This window comes from Amblyomma mixtum, chromosome 3 (genome assembly GCF_055824585.1).
Source record: "Amblyomma mixtum isolate Tamu chromosome 3, ASM5582458v1, whole genome shotgun sequence".
Taxonomy (NCBI): Eukaryota; Metazoa; Arthropoda; class Arachnida; order Ixodida; family Ixodidae; genus Amblyomma; species Amblyomma mixtum.
The window spans coordinates 280,359,320-280,366,200 of NC_143014.1; positions in this window are offsets into that span (position 1 = coordinate 280,359,320).

The following is a 6,881-nucleotide window of genomic DNA, read 5'->3' on the forward strand; positions in this document are numbered from 1 at the left end:
TTCGCATCACCATTACTTTTTAACGATTTTAAATGGGATGTTTTAAATGACCCCATGGGCAGCGATCACATACCTACCATCATCAGGCTCTCATCGTCGACTCCAATCATCCCCACAAGGCCACGGCGCTGGAAAATTCAGCTCGCCGACTGGTCACTTTTTACAAAAAGTGCCACTCTGGAAAAGGAATTTTGTGACGACCTTAGCACAGATGAAATTAATGAGAAGTTTACTGAATGCATAATATCGGCCGCAACACTCGCTATACCACAAACAACAGGACTTGCACAAAAGAAACACAAAGTGTGGTGGACAAAAGAATGCACATTAGCAAAAAAACAACAAAAGAAAGCCTGGAGCGCTCAGCGTCGATATCCCACTGCAGAGAACCTACTCACCTTTAAGAAGGCAAAAGCCAGAGCGCGGTATGTGCGAAGAAATGCAGAGAAAACCTCTTGGCAGAAATATGTCTCCTCAATAAATAGTTCAATAACATCAAAGAAAATGTGGGAAAAAGTTCGTAAATTTACTGGTGACCATACCCCTTTCACACTTCCTCTCTTGACGGCACCCGGGACACAAACATCTTTAGAAGAACAGGCCAACATACTGGGCGAGCATTTTGCTGAGATCTCAAGCTCATCCAACTACACAAACACATTTCAGAAACACAAATCAATAGCTGAAAAACAAAAATTTCCATCTGGAGCAGGTGTACATGAGGATTATAACCAGCCTCTCACACTACAAGAATTAAATAAAGTATTATCTTCTGGAAAAAAGACAGCACCAGGACCAGACAACGTGCATTACGCTATGCTTGCACATCTCTCCGAGGCTGCTGTAGAGGCACTGTTAAAATTCTTTAATAAAATCTGGATAACTGGAAATATACCTGACGAGTGGAAAAAAGCAGTCATAATACCTTTTCTCAAACCCGGAAAACCACCAACAAGTCCTAGCAGTTACAGACCAATAGCCCTCACCAGCTGCATTGCTAAATCTTTCGAAAGTGTAATAAACATTAGACTAACCTTCGTACTTGAATCTCGGCAACTACTAGATAAACACCAATGTGGGTTTAAGAAAACATGCTCCACCACAGATCATCTTGTCCGCCTAGAAAACACCATCCGGGAGGCGTTCATCCACAAGCAGCACTGTATTGGGGTCTTCTTCGACTTGGAGAAGGCCTACGATACTACGTGGAAGTTCGGCATCCTCCGTGACCTAGCAGAGCTAGGTATCCGCGGCAGGATGTTGAACTGCTTGAACGACTTCCTGGCTAACCGCACATTCCGAGTCCGCCTAGGAGCAACTCTCTCCATGACTTTCACCCAAGAGAACGGCGTACCCCAGGGGTGCATTCTAAGCACGACACTCTTCATAGTAAAAATGAATTCCTTAGCTAAAGTAATACCCAAGTCCATAATGTATTCAGTCTATGTAGATGACCTACAAATAGCATGCACGTCCTTCAGCATATCAACCTGTGAGAGACAAATACAAATCACACTAAATAAACTAGGTGCTTGGGCAGACATAAATGGGTTTAAATTTTCTCCTCAAAAAACAGTAGCTGTTCTTTTTCATTGCGACGAGGCCTACAGGTCGATCCCAGTCTATACTTGAATCACACTGCGCTACCAATTAAACTAGAACACAAATTTTTAGGCGTAACTTTCGACAAGAAACTCACATTTCTACCACATATTAACAACCTTAAAAAGAAAGCTTCTCAAGCCCTCAATATCTTAAAAGTTCTCTCACGGAAGCGGTGGGGGTCCGATAGAGCAAGCCTTTTACAAATATATCGCTCTCTGGTGCGCTCCAAGCTGGACTACGGGTGCATAGTATATGGTTCGGCAAGAGCATCCTACTTAAAAAGATTAGACCCCATTCATAATCTTAGTCTGCGCCTATCATCTGGAGCATACAGAACATCACCAGTAGTTAGCCTTTACGTTGAAACTAATGAAGCCGCTCTTGAGGATCGAAGAATCGCCCTTACATGCTCATATGTCTTAAAAATCCGTTCTCTTCCGAAACATCTCTGCCATCCAGTTGTCACCAAGTGCCCATCTAAAAGATTATTCATCAACAAACCACATTCTATCAGACCATTACTATTGCGCTTTGAAGACAAATGTGAAGAGCTAACAGTACTAGATGCCCTACCGAATATTGCACAAAGGAATGAATATTTACCACCATGGTACAGCCTGCCTTCAGTATGTGACCTCACAATGACACATTTAGATAAAAAGCAAACGCCAAATGAGTACATATTACAGGAATTCTTTGCACTACAAGAAAAGTATGACACTTACATTGAATTTTATACCGATGGCTCAAAAACAGAAAGTCACGTTGGAAGTGCAGTAATCCAAGGAAAAAACAAACAGATAATGCGACTACCAGAATTTGCATCGGCTTTTACTGCTGAGTGTTATGCCATCTTTGTAGCTGTGGAAAAAATAGTAAGAGAGAATATCAAAAATAGCATCATTTACACCGATTCCCTGAGTATGCTCAAAGCACTGCACTCCAGAAATGCTGCTGAACCCATAATAGGTAACATCATACATAACATTGTTAAAATCACAAAACAAAAACATAACATTAAATTCTGCTGGGTTCCTAGCCATGTTGGAATCGTAGGTAATGAAAAAGCAGATGTATGCGCTGCACAAGCCCGGAATGGCCAAATAAAACAAGTGAGCATACCGCACAGGGATTGCTTAAAGTTTATCAACAGTAAACTCAGAAATAAGTGGCAGGCCGCATGGCAAGATCACGTAAACAACAAATTAAATTCTGTGAAACCAATTTTAGGGGAATGGCAATCATGTAGGCATCAAGAACGTTTTACCGAAGTTATTTTATGTCGGCTCCGCATTGGACACACCCACCTCACGCACAACTTTCTGCTAGCCAAACAAAACAAACCTCTCTGTGAAATGTGTGGTGCTGAACTCACAGTGAACCACATTTTAATTTCATGCATAAAACTAGAAGAACTAAGAAAGAAATATTTCACAACATTTTACAGGGAAAGCATTCCATTACACCCCATGCTACTCTTAGGTGATCGAGCACTGGTTGACATTTCATGTATTTTTAGGTTTCTCAAGGAAGCCAACGCTTTAAACAAACTCTAAGTATTTTTAGAAAGCTTCACCATTAACAAAAACTCTAACCTTGTGTTTGGCGCAGCATAGCCTCAGTTGCTTTTGCGCCATAAAAATCAATATAACTAACTATTTATTCACGGAAACCACAAAAACAAAATGAAAGGGAAACCGAAGCGCCACGCGACTGCCAGAAAGGCACTCCACGCGTTAGTTGACTCTTCCTACCGTCATCGGTGAGTTCAAAAAATGGCAGGAGCAGGGACGTTTAATTCGATTTAAAGGAGGGCACTCGGCCGCACATGACAACAATTCAGTTTCTAAGAATGTTCCGAACGTGTCGATCGAATTAGTAAGCTGTGTTGTGCCATAGAGGTGGTCCCGTTGCGCTCGCCACCCGTTTCGTGACTGAGCATTGCCAGCTCTCTTAGCGGTAGCGAAGACTCCGAGTCAGGCGTCGGTGAGACTAAGAAAATGCTTTATACATTATGTACAGGGCATAATATAGTTCAACATCGGCACGGGGGCCGAGAGCTATACAACGCGACTGTTCTCGCACAGCGACGATCAGCGAGACACCAGCACGTCACACCATCCGACTCCACTCGTGAGCAGCACTCGACTCACGGTGGGTCGGTCACTCGGTCACTCCGTCAGTTGTAGCTGCTATCCAAGCGGCAGCGGTGGCGCTTATATAGCCTCAGGAACGGTGGCCCCTCAGAACTGGCCAATCCAAAGGCAGCACTCGACGGCAGTCCGAAAGGACCAATCAGCGATCGCGCGGGCCAACCGCTTCAAATTTTGCCGCGCGCGGTGGCGTCCGGGAGAGAAGGAATCTGGCGCTTCGCTGTCTGGCCTCTTGCGACGTGTCCAGGCACGTTGCTCGCCGATGCTTCTCCTTAGACACCGCTGACTTACGGCGCAGCATCGTGGCTTGTCAAGGGAGCGTTAGGGCGCGTTGCCTTGCGGCGCAGCACCAGGGCTTGTCAAAGGGACGTTCGCAGCAGAAAGTTTGCGACCTGCAGAATTGGAATCCGGGCGGGTTTCCCGGCATAACAGCACCCCTGCCATCAGATAAGGCGCCGGGAAGACGAGCTGCTTCCACGTGGCTCGGATGCCTGGCGTGCATCTTCGTCAGGCTCTTCCAAGTTCACGTCCAGGTAACTTCACGAGCACCAGGTCCCACTCGCAGGCCCGGAGCTCTGTTCTCCTCGTTGTCTCCAAGGCACCTCGACCAGCTTCGCTCAGGTCGTTCCGATTCCCTTTGCTTCTCGCCACTGGTCATGGTTGGTCGATCTGCAGACTACAAAACCGACCGGCAAAAGGCAACACCCAACACAAGCAAGTGCCCTCTGTCTCCCATCAAACACCAGACGAAGCCATAATCCAAATTAACCTAACTAAATTGATGTCCCCATTTATTCCCGCTGCAACAAGAGGCATGTGTACGATCTGGTACACAAGGTTCAAACAACCATTTTGCAAAGTATCAACACATCAAAATAGCAGGAGCACTTAATAATCAACAATAATAATGAAAATCAGATTGGTCCCCTTGAAATCATTTGGACCGAAAACACACTACTGAGGAAGCAAATGAGGTCATTCATTTTTGCCCCTTTCTTCCTTCGAACATGATAATTTGTTGCAAAGCGAGAGAAGGTAAGTAACGAGGAGGTCACTGAAAGAAGCGAGGCCTAGAATGCACGACTTAGAGCATCGGCGTTCGCGTTCAACCTTCCCTTCTTATAGCGGACAACCAGATTGTGCTGCTGGAGGGTCATGCTCCACCTCAGCAAACGGCCGCTTTTAGACGACATGTTACTTAACCAGGTTAGAGGGAAATGGTCCGTTTCCACAACAAACTCTGAACCGGAGACATAACAAGCCAGCTTCTGAACTGCCCGCACAAGGCAGGCGCACTTTTTTCAGAGGTGCTGTATGCCTCTTCCCTACAACTTAGTTTGCAACTCAAATACAAAATTGGTCGTTCATGACCACTAGCATCTTCTTGGCATAGCACCGCTCCCATTCCGCGATCGCTCGCGTAACATTCAAAGATGAAACCTTTCGGAAAGTCTGGTGCCGTTAGAACCGGCTTATGGCTCAAGGCTTGTTTCAACATTTGGAACGCATTCTCTTTCTTCGAGTCTCACGTCACCTTAGCGGGCTCCGATTGCAATGCTAACCCTCCGAAACCATGAATCACTCTGCCCATCAGGCTAGAGAAACAATAGGGCCAGTTTCTAAGTCCGAAGCTCAAATTTTGGTTTGCCTTCATCTTTCCTTTTACAGCTGAGTGAATGACCAAAAAAACAAACACTAAATACAAGAAAGATTATTCTTTGGAATCGACAAACTTCAGCCGCGCCCTGCGCGGTCGCGGCCGGACGGCCGCTCGACCAGCCTGCCCTTCACAGAACCTGTGGGATTGATTAGTCACGCCTCTCCGCGACATGCATCCAAAGCCTAGGCAGCGCTTGGAAGGCCGAAAGCGAGAGGGGCGCTTCCTCATTTCTCGATCCCATTCATGTCGTTTCCCTTTCTGACTAGCGCGTGCACTGTGGCGCTCTTTTGTGTGGCGACCGCGCACCCTTCTCTGGAGTCCATCACGCCCGTCCCGAATCCTAAGAATTCTTCTGCGGTTCTTCCACAGCGGCGTAGTACGCTTTAGACCAGGCTGCGCCTGGTGAGTCGGCTTTCCTTTTACGCGACGCCTACGAACTCTTGGGCTCCAAGGTGACAATTTCGGGCTCTTACGCACATTGCCGGCCCTCGATCGTACAAGCTTCTTCCGCACTTTTCCCTTTTTAGCGCAACCATTCAAATTGGTTTTTCTTCTACGCCGCCGCTTTTTGGGAACTGCCCTAGCGGATCTGTTGTGCGATTCTCCGGTTATTTCGGTGCCCTCATCCTTCAAGCTACCAGCCTTCGTCTGACCAGCAAAATCTGGCCTTAAAGAATTCATGCACTCGTCCCGAGCAAGACTTTGCTCGCGCAGCCACAAAACCTGCGCTTTTCTAGCAGTGCCAGGCGACGGTTCACCTGACGAACCGTTCGGTGCTATTTCCTTTGAGCACAATAGCTCGTTTTCCGGCAGTCTATCACAAGACGCTGGAGTTTGACATTCACTGAGCTGATCTTTGTCTCGATGCAGCGCTGAGCGGCATTCCTCGCCTACGATCGAACTCTCAGTTGGCGCTATCGGTGCGCCACTGCCCGTAGCGAACTCAGAGCGACCTGTCTCAATTTCCGCAGAGAACAGCTGCTCGCTCTCCTGTGGCCTACATCTTGGCGCTACGCCTTCATCTTTCAGGATCGCAGCGGTAATCTCTGTAGCATAGCACTTTACAGCTAAAGCTGCGCTCTGGCTTGGCGCTTCAAAGTCACCGTCATGTGAGTCACAGCCACGCTCTGGGCCGCAGATTAGAGCCTCAATGTGATTACCCTCGCACACGTGCTCAAATTTCTCGAGGTATCTATCCATATCCTCGCCGACGACCACGGGCGGCAGTTGGTCGCTTATTCTTGGCCCGTTAGAGGGAACTGTCGTAGAAGCAAGAATAGGCGTTGGCGAGGTTTCGAGGAGCTCCAGCTCCATCATTCTTACCTCGTGCTCTCTAAGCGCCTGGCGCTCCCGCCTCTCCTCTTCTTCCCTTTCCTCCTCGCGACGTTGACGTTCCTTTTCTCTCTTTTCCTCCCATTCACGCCTTTCATTGATATCAGCCCAGGCCTCTTCGGCTTCCTCAG